This window comes from Dermacentor variabilis, chromosome 3 (assembly GCF_050947875.1).
Source record: "Dermacentor variabilis isolate Ectoservices chromosome 3, ASM5094787v1, whole genome shotgun sequence".
Taxonomy (NCBI): domain Eukaryota; kingdom Metazoa; phylum Arthropoda; class Arachnida; order Ixodida; family Ixodidae; genus Dermacentor; species Dermacentor variabilis.
Window position 1 is genome coordinate 57,260,146 of NC_134570.1, and position 18,821 is coordinate 57,278,966.

General features: G+C 48.0%; 1 protein-coding gene across 3 annotated transcripts in view; it reads left to right on the top strand.

Annotated features, from left to right (window-relative positions):
• The window catches only part of LOC142575692 (NAD kinase-like), a 160,073-nt gene that overhangs the window by 119,730 nt on the left and 21,522 nt on the right, over nt 1-18,821 (top strand). The window lies entirely within an intron of this gene.

The window sequence follows — 18,821 nt, forward strand, 5'->3', positions numbered from 1 at the left end:
CTTATCTCTTACCTCTATGAACGGAACATTTTTGAAGCGAGAGTCCAGTGCCAAGTTTTTTTCGAAATGGAACTCTTCCTTTGTAATGCTGTCATCAAAGCAAGCGTAGCATTGATAACGTCACGATTGCACTGAATATGTTCTTTCGTTCAATTGTAACAGTAATGCGCAGTTTTCATTGCCCATACCTGCTGCATTTTGTACGCCTTAACCTGTAGAGAGCTCTTGAAAGAGGTTATTTTGCATGTCACATTTTTACTATAATCGTTACAAATCGAAACGAAAGTGCCTATGCTCTAACAAAGACGTATTGCTGTTTTTTTTTCTTTCTTTTTGAGATTGAAGAAATTTTCGTGCGACTGTTGTCCGTAGGGTTGGTAGCTACCGCTGAGTCGAGGCACAGGAAGTTGCTGTACGGTAGCCTATAGTTAGAGAAACACCTTCGCAACTAGGTATTCTTTTTTTTAGTTCATTCAGATTTGACATTTTCGCGTCGGCGATGCTTGAAGGGTGCAACAGCATAGATACGAAGAATGAGCCGATATATTCGTACAGATATTTGCGCCTGTTAGCATGGGACAGCGTCGTTCTATAAACTCCGTGAAAGAGCAATTCGATGCTGCGACAAAACACATTGCATGCTGGGTCATCTCCCGATCGAAGAAAAAAAAAATTCGCAGGCGAATCTGGCAAAGTTGTGAAACCGGAACTGAGACCACACCAGCGTTTGCCACAGTAGGCAAATAATCCGAAGGATTGTCCTGGATTAGTGCTCAATCAGCGCGGCTTTGTCGGCATGCTCTCACCCCGTGTATTCGCGCATCGCCTCTAGAGCAGCGTCTACACTGCAGCCGAAGCCTCGTGGTGTATTACAAATGCTTAGTGCAAGAACAGACGAGTAATAAGAGCGTTTCGTATGGCTTCAAAACATAACGTTGTATATGGGATTTGCAAAGAGCCTCGTGGTATAAAGAAGTGCTGCAAAACCGTGATGAAGACTTCGCAGAGGTTGTGTTACTCTCTGGTAACGCCTATACAACCGAGAACGGAGAGGATTCCCTGCTTAATCTGGCGATCAAACATCACGTGAGTTGTCCAACGAATTCCCGAACGCTAGCCCACTGACAGTGACGTTCTGCTTCTGAGCACGGGGTCGCGGGTTCGACCTCCGGAAGCAGCGGCTGCATTCAGATAAGATACACGATATGCAAAGACGCTCCTTTACGAGAAGAGAAACTTTGGCGAATTAGTCTTGGAAAGTAACAGCACTAAACGGACAAGGACTGGAGCAAAAGGGAGAACAGGACACTATAGCGCTGGCTCAACTGAGGTTTATTTCGAGGAATAATCGCATTTTTAAACACGGGCCGACAGGACAACAACTAATTGCGACTGTACTCTACTGTACTGGTATACGCCAGTGCAGGGTGGCTCCTGCCGCGCATGCACAGTCGCTTAGTTGTTGCCACGTGTTTATAAATGTCATTATTCCTCGAAGTAAACTTCAGTTGTAAGTCAGCGCCAATGTCGTGTTCTTTTTGTCTTAGTCCTTGCCCGTTTAGCGCTGTTACTTTCCAAATCAAAGACGCTCGTCCACCGAGATTAGTTAGGGTGCACGTTGAAGAACGCCGAGTAGCCGAAGTTCATTCAACGCACTGCACTCTACCGCGTCGGTAATTGCTGGGTTGTGGCTGTGTGTAAGACTCCGCAATATACTGTTACCCGAGTTGTACTACAATCGGAACAAGAGAGAGAGAGAGAGAGAGAGAGAGTCGGCTTGCTCCACTGTCCGATGCCATACCGCAAATGCTCCACCATAATGGGCGGCAAAACGGTAATGTTGTTTGCTGTTGCAAATGTTGTGCTCCGGAAAAATTTCCCCTTATATAAAGCTCAAAAGGCGCTCTTTGCTGCAGGCAACGCTTGAGCCACGTCTTCTTGCCGCTATAGCAGCGGTTTCCCCGTGCGCATGTGCGTTTGGTTTCCCCGCGCTGCTAGGCGGCAAAACGGCAGACGACGTCTGCATGGCGTGACATACGGCGCGATGGCTGCCGTCATTACGTATTTGTCTTTCGTTTCGGGTGGCCGAGCAGTTTCTCGTTGTTTTTTTTTTCCTCCTCCTCCTCTTCGAGACGGGGAGTTAACGCGCACGCGTGCGTTGTCTGGTCGCTACACCGGCAGATGTTCCGCGGCCTTCGATTCGGCGTTTTTTCCTCGATCGCTTGCGAAACGCGTACGCCCTCTCGTAAACGCTTTCTTACGAAGAGTATCCATCTTTTTGTACAAAACAAGGCCAAAATGGCGGGGGTGGGATAGAGGGGAGGTGCGCCTACGGGCTCGTTGAATCCGGTGGGGGCGTGTGTGCGTGGCTTATCATCGTCTATGTATACTATACGTGCGTGCTGTTTACGTGGTCACGCATACCATGATCGGCGAAACGCGCGAGTCCTTTAGGCCGCAGTGTAGCGATATAACCAGCCCTTGTTTTCGTTTCTTCCCCGAGATAAGTATACGAGGAAAGAAGCCGGATCTTTCGTAACAGTGGCGCGAGAGACTGCGGAAGCTGCTCTGGCGTACGTCGCTTACGGAGCTGTACGGACTTGCCGAAGCGATCCATTATAGATGATCTCCGTGATTGTGTTTCCTGCCGCGAACTCCCCTACCTCTGACGCATACGCGTGCAATATTATAGTATGTCCGGTTGTACTGAAGTTGTGCCTCCAGATCGCCGTATGGGCCTGCAGCCCCCCCCCCCCCCTTTCTCTTTGCTTTTTCGTCCTTCTTTCGCTTTCTTTTTCGTCCTTCGGATGATGATGTTAGAAAAAGCTGCTTGACTCACGGACAGCTTTACTACTGCCGATCATCGGCTGACAAATCATCGTGGAAAAAAAAAAGGACTGGATGGAACAAAGTGACACTCGAACCGAACACGCGTAAGCTGCGCGCGACCGTTGGACGCATATACATAGGGGGGCCTATGCAGTATTCTGGACGTCCTTGCTACGCGTCGCGGCCATCTTCTCCATGCCGGCCTCTACACACAAGCTGGACACGTGATCTGGGCTTCGCCCTCGATTTTACCTCAACGTCTCGCGCTCCGCAGTTGGTTGTTTGTCGATCGTTTGCTTATTTATTCGTCGCTTATTCGCATGTGTGCATGTGTAATTTCGAGCCCGATGTACTATGACCATTCTGCCGTTTACAAATTGGCAGTATGGTCACGTGTTGAGAAGTACGGATACACAAGCCTTTTTCTTTTATTCTAAGCCGAAGTCGAGATGTAGCGACACCGCGAGCGACTCTCCGTAAAATAGTTTAGCGGGACATACGGAGCCACCCACCCAAAAGTTAAGCACTGCTGCGTAGAAGTTAAACCGATGTCGCCACACGGAGCGAGTCACATGGGAATGATTTCGTTTCGCGCAAGTCCCAAGTTCCTACACTTGACGACAATAACCCGCGGTGGTTGCTTACAGTGACTACGGTGTTGGGCTGCTAAGCACGAGGTCGCGGGATCGAATCACGGCCACGGCGGCCGCATTTCGGGGCGGGGGTTTTGAAGTGCGAAAACACCCGCGTACTTAGATTTAGGTGCGCGTTACAGAATCCCAGCTGTTCCAAATTTCCGGAGTCCCCCACTACGGCGTGCCTCGTAATAAAAAAGTGGTTGTGGCGCGTGAAACCTCATAATTTAATTTTCGACGACATTAACGAGCGGTGATGCCCGTTCGCGCTTCGTGCAGCCTCCCGAACGTTGTACGTTGAGTACCGTGCCGACGGTTGCATTCGCGCTGGCAAACGCGCCGCGGAAATAGCGCGTTGCGTCGCTGCAGGCTGAACGTTTGCAGTGATAACTTCGACGGTGACGAACGAGCTACGTGCAGCCCCCTTTCGCCGACGCCGCGCACATCGCTGGAGAAACTGGTTATCCGGCCGCTCGCATTGTCGGTGCCATAATAAAGTCCGGCGTTCACCCGAAGAGGAACTGCTCAGATGTCGACATTGTCGACAAGTATACCCGAAGAGTGATGGTTCTAAATGTCGACAATGGGACAACGTTTGACAAGTACGTGGAAACGTTTCTCGTTCCACGGGTACGTTTACGACATTTCCGTTTGAAGAAGCTACCGTGCTCTCTTCCGTATACGCGATTAGAGACAACATAGTGCGGGGGATTTGAAGTGAAATAAAGCCCTTTATTTAGAGAGAAAGAGAGATAAAGAAAATGTTTATTAAGAATACGTAAACAAACAATTAAATAAATAAATTAATTAATAATTACTTAATAATATATTGGTTATAGTCGGCCAGTGTTTGTTTTCACAACTTGCTTTTTATAAACTGAGTGTTACTTTTTCGTACAAGCGTTCAGGGCTCTACCGAAAGATGTCTTTGGCAAAAGCCAACGTTGCGACAAAGGGACTAGTCTTCGTCAGATTGACGACAGGTCCTGGAGAATGCAAGTCCTCATATCGTCAAAACGCCTGCTGCAGTCTAAGACGCACCTTCTTCGACCGTCGTTGATCAGTCGAAGTCGTTGGTGTGAGCCACTGGCTTGTTTGATTTGCGCATGATGTGATCCAACAGCAAGCGAACAAGGAAAGCCCCAGCCGGGAGCCAGCTTTATCATTGATGCTTGTTGCGGCCTCTAAGCAGGGCTTATACACCACGAGGGGTATTTACCACACACAAGGAGGTTTAAAAAAAAAAAAGCTGCATACAGCGAGAAAGACTGAAATGTCATGACGTTTTTATTATTTTAGTTTGCGACCACGACCATACTTCATGCGTCGTGGAAAGGGGAATTGGGATAGAGAGAATGAAAAAACAATCCAAAATAATTTAAAAAAAAAAAGGGGGGGGGGTCGACTTCGTCGAAGAAATGGCTCTTGGCTGAGTCTTTCCTTGCTCAGCCTCTGTTGATAACTTCGAGTCTCACCTCGAGGTAGCGCGCTAGATCGGTTTTCGATGGAGGTGCAATGAAAAAAGAAAAGAAGAAAAAGAAAGCTCGCGTACTTTGATTTAAATGCACGCTAAGAGCCCCAGGTTGGTCCAAATTATTCCGCAGTCCTTCACCACGGCGTGCCTCACGATCACAGAGTAGTTTTGCTAAATAAAAACCTACTTTTCCTTCTTTTTTTCATTCTTTTTTTCGGAACGAGTCTCCATGCTTGTGGGAAGATTTGTCTTATTCTGACGCTCGCATATTTGTCAGGAGAAGTAAAGCAGAAGGACGTGGAACATAGAGTGACGGCGAACTGTTGCGCAAGTCTAATGAAACAATATTTCTCCTGGCGAATGTCTCGACGAGGCTGACGAGACGATAGGAACCTGCGTGCATTGCAACGTGTCATTCGTGTCCCTCAGTTCAGCGCGATTCGCGCGGCGATCGGTCCGGTCGGATGAGCCACGCCTGCGAGCGGCGTGGCTCGCCGATCCCGAGTGCTGTCAGACCTTTCTTTTTTTTTTAACGCGATAGCTTTAAGGAGCTCGTGTCGCAGAAAAGCCGGTGTCGTCGGCGTCGGTGTCGGCGTCCGCGGCGTTGGCCGTGAGCGATAAATCACGGCAGGCACTTCATAAATAAAAAGCAACTTCCAAGATGGGCTGGGTGGGAATCGAACCAGGGTCTCCGGAGTGTGAGACGGAGACGTTACCACTGAGCCACGAGTTCGATGCTTCAAAGCGGTATTTTTTCTGTGATACACGGTGCACACCAGGACGAGGTCGGGAAATCTCACTTCTTGGTGAAAGCCAGCTAAGTAAGAGCAATTGTAAAAAAAAAAAGTTTTAGCTCCGACAGAGAAGTAACGGCCGTTAAAAAAAACTGTTTCTAAGCAAAACCAGGGTCAAATTTAAAATGCTTTTGAGGCTGAAACCTCTTTTTTTTTCTTTTTTACAAGTTTTCTAGCCATCTATTCCAAAGCACGGATTAGTATGTTTTTTTTTTTTACTATGTTTCGTCAACGCCTACCACATTGATAAAGTCCTCGTATTCGTATCCGATGTTTTAATTTTCGCTATATGTTATAATGACCTAACTTCATCTTTTTTTTTTTTTTTTGCTTTCCGTCTCAGTTGGGCCGAACGAACGTAGCATTGTTGTATGAAACAGCTGCACAAGCCTTCTTCTCGCACAAAGTTCTGCTAAGGTTGTCCTGTTTCAACCAACCACCCTTTATTTCTTTATTTTATTTGCTTTCATTTATTAGTATCTTTTAGAGAGAGATCTTCGCTATACGAGGACACCTGCCTCTAATAAAACAAACTGAAGCTCGGACTACAGGTTGTGGTAGTAGTATCGCAGCACGCGGGGTTACTATACCTGCATGCTTGGCCTGCAGTTCCACCTGAACACCTCGCACGTTGTCAGGAAGGGTGTGCCACCAAACGTTGGTGGTCAACTCCGTGTCTCAAAAGAAACCGGCAATCAGCAGTCGTACAACTCTCTTCCCCGATTAATTCGGGCCCCTTAAGGACCCCTACGTTTGCCAAAGCTCGTGCGTGAGGAAAGGCTTTCTTCTGTACGCTTTGAAGCAACCTCCGATACAGAGCAGAAGGTACACATACTTGAACACGGGCCTCACGAGCCATCCGGGTTTTTGCGAATGCAGTCATAAAACAACGCCACGCGCGATCGGGGCATATAGCGGGGACCTCGTACGAAAAAAGAGATGTGCGCTGAGGGTCACGTAATAGCGAGTGGCTCGACACACCTATACTTGCGAGCTTGTTATGAGAAACGCGGTGTGTCCTATAGGAAAGACAGCCAAGGACGCCGCGTTGAAATAGTGGCGACGGTAAATGAAGTTCGCGCACGGATCGGTGGGCTTGGGCGAGTCGACCTCTGACCGCCAACGACTTGACAGCTGTGTGACCTCCGCGGCTGTCCCGGCTCCGGATTTGCATCGCGGTTTCATTAACTCTGCGGCCTCGGTATCCTCGGTCAGCACGGCTAACTCAAGCATGCTCGCGAGCGCTGTTATGTCCCGTGCCACAACAAACTGTCTCTCTCGACGTGACGCGTTGGCGCGGTTGATCTGCGCGTTTGTCCAGTGGCATAACATATCCTACGAAGGGATGTACGGATTTATTAATTAATTAATTTATTTATAACTGTCATGTATTTTATTATTATTATTATTATTATTTTTGCTTTGATGCGCTTGACTAGGCTGCATGCTTTGTCGACGGCTGTCACTTCGCCAGCCGCGGTCACTGCAACAGCGAGCGGTCGGAATAAATTCTCCCAGCCCTGGAGTCCCTTTTCGGCGTGATTTATTTATTGAGCGTTTTCCTTGCTTTGCTTTGTAACTTACCCATTCGCCCGTGAGCTCCATTGCTTTGATATCATCTCGGACATTTTCCCGCAGACTTTGCATGTAGTACCTGCCTTGCTTAATAGTCCCAACAGCTTCGATTGCCTTCTTTCCGAAGTCGTGCAGTTTGCTATTTTGTTAGGACAAAATGTCCCCCCCCCTTTTTTTTTTGCTTTCTCCTTAATTCTGAAGTGAAGTCAGCGTCTGTCTTGATGCTTCTGTTTTATTTATGTGCTTTAAGTTTTCTTGTGTATCTGTGCACATTGCGTTAAGTAGCGAGTGCGCACGCGTTACAAGGCTTAACTTTAAAGCGCCAGGAAAAAAAAAAATTGTGTGCGTAAAACGTGAAGTATTCGCATTTCTGCCTTCTGTTGTATACTTCACCCGGAAACATTTGGCATCGATTACCGCACGTATTAGGGTGTTATTGTGAACGCCACGCATTCAAGCACCGGCGTTTTGGTGGCGTATAGCTTGGAGAAAACGGATGTAGATTACTAATGAAAGAATTGGTTTGTGTGTAGTCTTCTAAAAGCGGATGTGACAGCAGTTTTTGAGCTATACACTGAAACATCACACGGTCTAGTGTGAGTTCATAGCTTCTGACGTTCACAGGCGTTCGCAATTACTGAACGCAAAGAGGGAGACGCATCCTCTCTGCGCTTGCAGTTCAGCGACTGTTACGTCCTTGTACAGCAGCGTACAAAAAGCAGTTACAAAAGATGTTCCTGTAAAAAAAAATATATATGCATTACCTGCTTTCTAAGCTGGAAGTTGTATTCTATCTCTAGATATTGTCAAATAGATTGTGTTCTTGTTGCCGCCATGGGGGACAGAAGTGGGTAATATTTCAGTTATTTCGGGTGGCATGTTGCGCCAGTTTCCACTTCTGTTCATTTCATTGTGCCCACCGCATCTTGCATTTACCCGTTTGTTTGCTTGTTCGTTCGTGCGTGTGCGTGTGTGTGTGTGTTCTGCATTGCGTCCCTTAGCACAAGCCATTCGCTGCATGGGCTAATCCTCCTCGGTTATCACCAAACTTTCTCTCGCTATAGCGCGTGCATACTTTCGAACATATGCCGCATTTCGATGGGGGCGAAATACGAAAACACCCGTGTGTACTTAGATTTAGGTGCACGTTAAAGAACCCCAGGTGGTCCAAATTTCCGGAGTCCCCCACTACGGCGTGCGTCATAATCGGAAAGTGGTTTTGGCACGTAAAACCCCATAATTATTTTTTCGAACATATTGGTTTGAACATATTGGGTTATACGACTTCCTTGCGACACATTCTTGGAACAGGCTGACTGTGCGCGTGAAAGCTTTAGGCTACGCGGCGCGAATAAAGTGGTGGTGGTGAGTGCTCAAGCGGCCATATTGTTCGAATCTCTAGCGGTGTTCCATAGCGCAGCGCCAATTTTCTGAGCAGTTTAGCTCAGAAGACCCAAAATGCACACCCGCCATGGTTGCTCAGTGGCTATGGTGTTGGGCTGCTAAGCACGAGGTCGCGGGATCGAATCCACGCCACGGCGCCCGCATTTCCAAGGGTGCACGTTAAAGAACCCCAGGTGGTCGAAATTTCCAGAACTACGGCGTGCCTCATAATCAGGAAGTGGTTTTGGCACGTAAAACCCCATAATTTAATTTTTCTTTAATACAGAATACCTTTTTATTTCGTATTTTTATTGTTTCTTATTACTATTATTTTTTCCCGACTGTGCATGTGTATATAGGGAACGTTCGAATCAAATCATATATTATCCTCCAGCAAGTATCTGGATGGTCACCTGGGCTAAAAGCGGTATGAACAGCTTGACGAAGGCCCAGGAAACCATTACATGGCAGCAGCAGACAAAACGAAATAACAATAGCAATACAGACGTAGTCATCAAATCAAATCAAGTACAGCAATCAAGTACAGCATGAAATCAAGTACAGCAATAACACCGAAGTTTTCTTAAACGACATATGAAGAAATACGGATTACATGTGCACAAAGTACGTTCGCAGTTGTTTTCGACTAAAACCAGCAGTATCCTTATGTTTATTGAGAAAAAAAATGGCAGATTGTGGGCCAAGGATTGCAGCTTGTAATCGGTTCTAAACTGTGGTAAGGACCAAGTGTCAGTACAACGAGTGTTAACTATTGGTGTACGATATTCAAGGAAAGCAAGTTGTGTCAGGAAATTACTCATACCTGTGGAAGTATATTATTAACTCCTTCGCCCAGCCCATCACGGCGCTCTTCCACTCTTACACCCGCGTTTACCGAACCACACGTGGGAGTCCTTGAGCAGAGTCGTCCACGCTTCCTCGTGTCGGTATCCTTAACAGCCCAACAGCGATTCGATCATACATCACGCTGACAGACGCATGTGTTACTCGTGCGCCTTCTTCAAAGACTTCCTTTGTCCCATTAACGCGAGTCTCTCTTCATTGACTGAAGTCTCTTGCCTCACCGAATCTCACTTTTATTTTTCTCGTTATCTTTTTTTCCCCTTCCATTAGCGCGATAAAAATAGACTCTGTCGCACCGCGCACGGCACACGAACGGCGCGTGGAGCGACAGATAACTGTCTTTTTTTTTTTTCGTCCGATTTTGTCATCGAGTTTCGCCGACGTTTCACGCGAAACACGAGTTTGTAGCCTTGAGAAGAAAAAGAGAGGGAGAATCAATCTCCTCGCAGCCCTGATTGCTTTCACGTGCCGTCCAAAGGCTGCTGCGTTACGCGAATAAGGATGAGGTCGAGGTCGGGCGACGTCTTTACAGCGTTGGTCGAGGCCGGCGCCTGCATTAGGTGCGGTTCTGATACATGTCGGGGGATCGTTCGCTAGGCCGTAGAGTAATTTAGACCCCTAAAATTGAATACGGTGGTAAATTGGTCTATAAATCACACCCTTACATCCAAAAAAAGGGTGTAAAGGTGTGACTTATAGATCTAATTACACCGTTATTCATTTTTACGGGTTTAAATTATTTTACGGTGCCGGCTGTATTCCAACGAGCACGCCCAAGATCACAACGTCACTTTCCGGTTGTCCGCCCATAGACTTCGGCTGTTTCGTTAAGCCGTTTACCGGAAAGGTGAGTGTTCATACTATTACGGCGCCTATATATTCTCGTGCTTTATTTGTCTGGGGTGACTTCTTTTTTTAATAGCTTCTTTTATTCAGGATCAGTAGAATTTTCTTTTTTTCGGGTACTGTCCTGCACCAAACTAGTTTATTCTTTCCTGGCGCGATTAGCATGGGGTAAGATGCTTCGAAACGATCTGAAGTCAACCGGCCGATTCAGTCTGGATCCAATTGTAGTGAGCTGCAGTGTCTCTTATACTGCGGACAAAGTGGAAGTGAAAACGCATCACTTTAATGTATGCCCTTATAGCTTTTTAATCCATCACAATCGATTTCGTGGCGGCCATAGACTTTGCAATGCTGACTATGGCTTGTGTCGTTAGCTCACCGAAGGTAAGCAGCACGTGGGCTCGGTCAGTCGTTGGAGTTTGCGTGTATAAGGGGGCAAGAGGTATGGTGGTGAGGCAGGGGCGAGGGATAGAGGAAATACTTTAAATATTCGCCTCCGGCGCGATAGTTGGGTCCGTGGTAGGGTATAATTCCTACCCCTCCGTTAGCAAGTGTCTTCTCCTTTTTTTTTTGGTGGAAACGCGAGCCACCTTATATCACCACGAAAGATTTATTCACTTCACACGTGACCGCGCACGTATCGCTTCATCGTAACGCGTTATTCGCATTATTTCGTTGCGCAACACTTATAGCAGAAGCGTCGAAGTTACGATGGTCGAAATGTGCATGCGAGCTGGAGTAGCCAGCACCGCGGTGATTCACACGATCTGTGGAGCTCTGCTGCTGAGGTCTTGGGTTCTATTCGGCGGTGCCATCATACTTATGGTGTTTGAATGCAAAACCAATGAGTATAACAATTTTTGCGTGCTCGATTAAAAAAGAAAAGAACTGTATGTGCTCAACCTTAATCCGGAGCTGTCTACGATGGTGCGACCACTGTAGGAAACTGTGCAGCTTTGGGAAACCGCATAACTGATTTTTTTTTAAAACCTCGAGCAATGGCCTAACTTATTTAAAAGTAATAACCAAACAGGGACGTTCATGTTGACACTACAAAAGCAAACATGCACACGCATGACTGCAACATGGCGTTTGAACATGACGATCCGGCCACGGCGGCCGCATTTCGATGGGGGCGAAAGGCGAGAACACCCGTATACTTAGATTTAGGTGCACGTTAAAGAACCCCAGGTGGTCAAAATTTCCGGAGTCCTCCACTACGGCGTGCCTCATAATCAGAAAGTGGTTTTGGCACGTAAAACCCCAAATATTATTATTAACATGACGATCCTACTTATGGAACGTGATTGGCGATAAACGAGAAATACGTGACATTGTTTCGTCCAAGCCATGACCACGTTTCTTGGAGGTCGTGATTATAACTGCCAAAACCATGTCGATTTTTTTTAAATTTTTATTACAGAATTGACAATTCTAAGGACACACGACTACGTACGCGTGCTTCGCGCGCTCATTTCCGAGTGAAAAATTAAACACGTCTTTTCTAAACCGAACAAAATCGGCCGTGCACCTACGTAAGACAGTGATCCCACGTACCTTTTCTTGCTATTTCATTTTACTGCTCTGCTGATTTCCTACCTCCTTTACTATTTAATGAAGTAAGTTTGTAGAGGTTCTCAGGACTTCAACCTCTTCTAAATAAAAGGAAAACAAAGAACACCCATGCGATGTTTGAATCCAAATAACGCGAAACTTGTTTGAATTAGCGAGGCAGCAGCAGTTAGCGGGTAACACGAACACAACCTCGTGTAGCTGCGTGCGTCACGCGGGCGAAGGCGATTGATTGATTGATTGATTGATTGATTGATTGATTGATTGATTGATTGGAACATGTTTTATTATCACTTTTTCGCAAGTGTACCTGCTGCGGTGACTGTTTTTGGGAAAGGAAAGGCGGTTCAACTGCTTCCTTCCTACATTATCGACGATCCGTCGAGGGGTGGCACTGTGAGAGGCGTTGGTGGTGGTCCCTGGGCTTTGGCTTGCATTCGTTTCCCTAGCGGTGTACGATACATGCCAAGGGATTAACGTCGAAGAGAGATGTACGCACAGAAATGTACGACGCGTATCTGAATATATTCAGGGTTTCGTACCCTGCGGGTCACTGTATAGCAAACATTTATTCCGGTGGACTGGCCAAGAACGGGTGCCATACTCGCGACCGAAGTTGTCTTACTTGGCAAGACCGCAGCCGGCGGCAAGTTGTCTATTCGGACACGTATGCCCAGTGGCCCCAAGTTGTCTATAGATATTCCTGAATAATAATCGGCGAGCAAACGACGATGAACGCCAAAACTCAGAGCTACAGGCAGAGGGAGCTTCGCTTTAGGACAACTTATAGATAAACTGGGCATAAGGCACATTTGCGTTGCTTCGATTAACCGTTGTTAGGTGTAACGCCTAGCGCCTGAAGGTCTCTCACTGCACATTTTGCAGTTGCTTGACGTTCGCGATTGCCACACATTTTACTTCGATGGTGTGTAATCCGTTTTTTTTTTTTAAACTTCAGCGGTTGTTTAAGCGCTTAGGAGGAGGGGTGTTGCTTGCTGCAGGCGGAACTAGTCTTGCATAAGTTTCCGGCAATTGCTTCGCCTGAACGTCAACTATCATCCACTCTGAAACACCTTCGCAGTGCAACTAGCACAAGTTATTGTAAAAAAAGTGGACGCGGAGCCTAATACCTTGCGGGTTAGGTGTTTTGCCTATAAACTCGTAAAGTTGCTCCGTGATACAGGGCTGGGAAGTCAATGGTAAGCCGATACAGGGTTGGGAAGCGAATGGTGAGCCGCAGGGTTCGTCGCGGTTTAAGCGCTAAAGCTTCTGCGTTGTTTTTTGAAATTCTGCAGTTACTCGAGAGTTCTCCGTGCCTCTATATCCCGCCGTTCCGGGTACATGCCTCACCTTTCGCGCTTTCACCTTCAATTATACAAGTCGTTACGCATTTGGTACCGCGCGTTATCGTTATTCGTTGCGTTCGGAATAGAATGGAACGTCGTCACACTATATATAAATCATCAGGGCCACAGCAAGAAAGGAGACAACAGCGGCCTATCAAGGGAAGTACTGTGGGTCATACTGTATATTATACTCAATTTCGTAGTGTTAACGCAGCGTAGCCAGTTGGTAAGGCTTGCAGTACGCAATACCGTTCGGATCTCGAAATTTCAGTGTGTTGTGGTTCGCATAGGCTGTTATCGTTTCATTCGGGTCCGGGCAGCTATACGCCATCGCGCGTGCGCACAGCGAATTATCTGCATTGCATCTCTAATCAGAATGTGCAATGAGATAGGGCGGTCGCACAGATTGCGAGGCTCGATCGAACCTTCCGACGAGTGTGATGACCAACAGCCTCGACAGATGCAGTGCTGGCACGACTGCCGAATGCATGCGATACACAGGGTACATGACGTTCGAAGGCGTTTTAACGTCATACTCTATCGCAATGGGTTGGGCAGCTGGCGCGCGATGCAATCTGCAGTGTCGTAGACAGAGGCCTGAACCGCGTAATGAATATGGTGTCAGTTCGCAGGGCCCGTAGTATCTCAGCTCGTTCTGGGTCTCGCGCGTTTAATCGTCTGCGCCAGCGGGCGTGGCTGCAGGGAGCCGCGCCTTTCGTATCGAATACATTTTTTTTTTTGCTTTCCAGACGCAGGCGACACGTGCTCCGTAGGTGAACATGCTGCACGGTTCCTTTAATTACTGATCCGAGGCCAAAACAAAACAAAAAAAAAAACTTTTGAACCACGACGCTAAACTACAGTTCCTGTTTCCGGCTGCCTTGCTGAAACCATGTTCCTCTCGCAGTGTTTCACACAAACACTGCGAGGGGAAGCTGCGGAGCTGGGATCGTTAAGCTGCCATGGAACTGATGGTAATTAGTGCATCGATTTGTCTGTTCTTTCGTGCCTGTGGCTTCGGACGTTCTCGTGCCGTGTTTACTACGGTTTATCCTTCTAGCTTTCGAAGCAATCGTAGTTCTCTAAAGACGCCGAATGTTAATCATGGCAAATTGCGGCGCTTATATCTCGATATCATGTGATGACTTTGCAAAGCCTTGGAGCCGTTTGAATCTAGAAGTGCGAAGTTTAGGCAAGTCCATCTAGTTCCCCGCCAGGCCTACGCTGACTAAACCGTCACGCTTGAAGCCGGAGTAGACACTAGTGCTAGAGCCGTCTCTAGTAATTTCTTTGGGAAACGCTATACGGCGCACGGTAGCTGGCAGGTGTACGCATGTTGCTTCTTCGGGTAAGAGAGAGGAAAGTCCCTGCTAACCGGCTAAATCTCGGGAGTGACCATGTGACATGCCACGTGACGACACAGGGGCCTTATTCTGGAATGGCTCTGACGTCTTCTTTCATATAGATTCCAAGATTAAAAGATGACGAAGCTTGCCAGCTGCCACGTACTTTGGTTTACTAGTCATGCCGACAAGAAACCGTGCGCAGTTTCAGCGAATCTCTTATCACGGTGAGTAAAAAAATTTTGAGATCTGTTTTTGTCAGCCGTGACCCTGAGATATACGTTTATTATTTTTTTTAATTTCCTGTATAATATTCCCACTTAGACGGCCATTTCCCGGATGCTTGAGCAAAGCCCTTTGCACAGGCAGCTGCTGGCCTCGGGCCGACAATGAACTCGCCAGAAAAGCGGGGCACATGTTCGAACTGTTAAACAACAACCAAAAAAAAAAAAAAAGAAACAATCTAGTTAAAATAGCGCGGCACATTGCACCCTTATTTAGTGGAATTCGCTTGCATCGCCCTCTACTCACTCGCCCGGAGAAAATTCAACGCACCTCGCTGGGCGCCATGAGCACAAATGGAATGTGCCTGTGCAGCATAGAACTCTGATGCATTTACAAAGCATTTTTTTTTTCACTACAACAGCGGCGACGCGAGCTCTCGTGAAAAAAAACTCCAGATCACGTGCGTTATCAAACACAGCCGGTCCAGTGTATACTCGCCCACTCCTTCATTGGGCCTCTTGGCGCTTGTCTTGCAGATACTCTCTCGGTAAGTCTCCCCAGCCTGCGCGACCTCGTTCTTCCCTGCCACTTACGAGGATCAATTCTGATTGCGCCTTCTTGCCAATATGGGTCTCGCCTCTTTCGATGCCACGTGGCCGATGAGTGAGTGATCTTAAACCAGCCGCGCTCTCTATATGCAAATTTATGCTAGCCACTTTCTCATTATTTAGTTTATAGGCTTTCCGCGTTTAAAGCAGCCACACACGTTGCGCGTGGCAGAGCGAATTCGCACACAGATGCTCACCGCGCGAGGTGTCGCTACGATTCGCGCAAAGAGACCGCTCCATTTGGGTCCAATTAGCGCGACACTTTTCCGATCAGCGAGGGAGTTTCGCGGTCGGCACCGACACGCAATTAAGGAACCCCCGACGGCTGTGTTAACGCTCCGCTCTTTAACGAGCCGTTCCCATTATCCCCCCTCCCTGCCAGACGACGAATACGGAGAACGAGCTGGGCGAAGCAGGGAGGCCTTGAGCCGCATTCGTGGCCGTCACCAGCCGCACAGAAGCCGAGCAAAACCCGGTCAGCTGTAATATACCTCTCACCCCCCCCCCCCCCTTTTCCTTTATGCGAAGTATCGCAACGGGCCACGACGTCGGCGCGCCCTGCCCCTGCAAGCACCGCCGCTTGCGGGTGGAAGGAAGGCGGCCCGGCACGTGCGTTGAACGGCCGACCGGCGACCGCCAGAGACGTGCCGATCCCGTCATCCGGCTGTTTCACGCGAAGCTGGGACCGACCGCTACGAGGCGCCAGTACCCAGCCGTTTTCCTGCTGTACACACACACACAAATATATATATATATATATATATAGGGGTTTTCTTCAAAGTTCAGCACGCAGGACCCGACGTAAAATACGCAGGAAAGAGACGACGAACTTTTTGGGAGACTTCTTTTTCTTACTTAACGTTTTCGGCTGGTGGACCAGCCTTCGTCAGAGTACAGTCGGCGTTAAGTTAAGTAAGAAAAAGAAGTCTCCCAAAAAGTTCGTCGTCTCTTTCCTGCGTATATATATATATATATATACATACTGCCGCGTCATTCGTGCTATACTTCTCATTTGGAGGACACGCGTTCACCGGGATTATGTACCTTTCGATTAAAGTCTCTGAATACAAATTTTTTTTAGACACTTTCGCGCCAAGTGACGTGGGCAAGTGTTTTAGCACATAAACCCCGTGCGAGAGATCTTGCGTGCGCGCGACGGCGACAAGCGACGCGGTGGAGATGGCTGCTGCGACTTGTACACGTCGCCTGTACAAGTCGCGAACCCCACGCGAGCGGTACGACATCGAGCGATATCCCTCCCCGGTGTTGCCGGTGTGAGGGCAGCAAATTCGCGCCGAAACTGGCGTGACGCGTGCTTTATGAATTTGTTGACGTGCTTTACCTGCAAAGTGCACCATGAAATACTCCCCGAAGGTCTTGCAGTATAGGTTCATATTCCTGCACGTATCAGATTTTGGCCGTTGGCTCGTAGCGTGCGACAATCGGTAGTGCTTGGCTCATGTAACATCCAGTTCCGGCTTCGCGCTATTGGCTAGTCGCTCGTGGCACTTCCGCGCGACGAACGACGAATTCTAGATTTCCAGAACCGAGCGATCGAGCGACAGGAACGGGAGAGAGAGAGAGAAGAAACTTTATTATTAAGTGGAATGATTTATGTGGTTGGGGCTCTCAGTCCAGGGCCCCAATGGCTCTCGCTACCGCTCGTGCTCGTCGTATCAGGGCCAGCCAGACCTGAGGCTCGGAGCGACGGAGGATCGCCTCCCACTACGCATATGTTGGTTGGGGGGGATTGTAGAAGTGGGATATCCTTAGGTGGTTTCTGGCACTCTATCGTGACGTGGAACGTCGTCGGTGGTGCACCGCACCCTGGGCAGGTGGTGGGATATAAGGTTGGGGAGAGCTTGTTGAGAAGGAGGAGGTTCGGATATGAGTTGGTTTGAAGCCGTCTCAGGGATACGGCTTCATTCCGGGAGAAGGATACAGGAACGGGAGCGATGTGTTCGCGTGACGGCCCGTTTCGTCGCTCATTGCGATCGCTCTTCGCCGTCGCGCACAAAATCGCCCTCATGGGGTTTAGCCTTTTTGCTTGTTGCCAGCTTAGCACTGACCTCTACTAGATTGGCACATATAGCGCAGCGGGTTACACGAGCACGGACACAAGGGCATTAATAGACGTCTACCACGAGGCAAACCCATCCGTTCATCACCGCCTATCCAGTAGTCAACGCAGCGTTGACACCGACGGTTTACGGGCCAACAAGCGACTCCTCTACGACAGCCTGAACTATAATGATGAAATGGGCCAACGTCGAATGCTACCGTGGGAATGGCTTCGACCTCGGGTTCCCAGATTGCTACGCGCTTGCCAAATATGCGGGGGACGAAGGTACAACATCGGAGGCGCAGTTCGGCGGAATGGTGCGATATCATGGGCGGGCGTCCGATTCGACGTGTGTGATTGGCAGCGACCTAGTCATCAGATTCCCTAGTCTAGTCACCTAGGGAAGACGACGGTATCAAAGCGGAGACTTTTGGTGCAGTGAGGAGGGCTGACATTGTCCTGCATGTGAACTCAGACGTTTACATGTTCCTGCGTGGAGTGGGCGTTCGTATCTGGAGCCAGTGTAAACAACGTAAAATAAGCCCTTTTTCCTTCATTCCTATACTACCGGACCTACTCGTCGGTGAGCTTGGTGGATTCCTGGCCCAAACGCCACCTCGAGCCGCAGCAGGCGTCGGCCGCGCAAGCTGCTGCTGCTCGCTGGCTCGAGAAGCACGTGCCGCTTGGGCACATTAATCGCAGCTCAAAATTCGCAGGACCGCTCAGCGCCGTTTACTTGGACATTAACGCTTTCGCATTCGCAACTCATAAGATGTGCTTAGTTGTCCTCGGATATTTTTGTTTACTTTACTGGCGATGAAAAAGCCAACTTCAATCAGCGTAGCGAAAGCCAACTTTTTCTAGAATTTCTCAAATTGTTATAGGTGTTCTCTAAATAAATGCATTATCTTTAGTGCGTTTCGGGAATATATTTAGTGTGCCTATGCAATCAAGCACTTAGAAAAAAAATGGCATTTTGCAAACATTTTTTTTCTTTCTATACAATTCGGGAGGTAAAGGGTTAAAGATATGTGAACTCAAAGCAAATGAGTCTAGCTGCAGGAGAGAGAGAGAGAGAGAGACTCTTTATTAGAAAAACTAAAGTTTGCCGGCGCGTATGCAACCGCTGCAGGCATGCTGCTCTGTATAGGGATGGGGAATGGGATTAAGATTCCAAAGGAGAGTGGGAGAAAAAGAGAATGAAAATAAATATGAAATGTGCAAGTGGACCTGATACTAATATTTACAGGTGACATGGCGAGTAA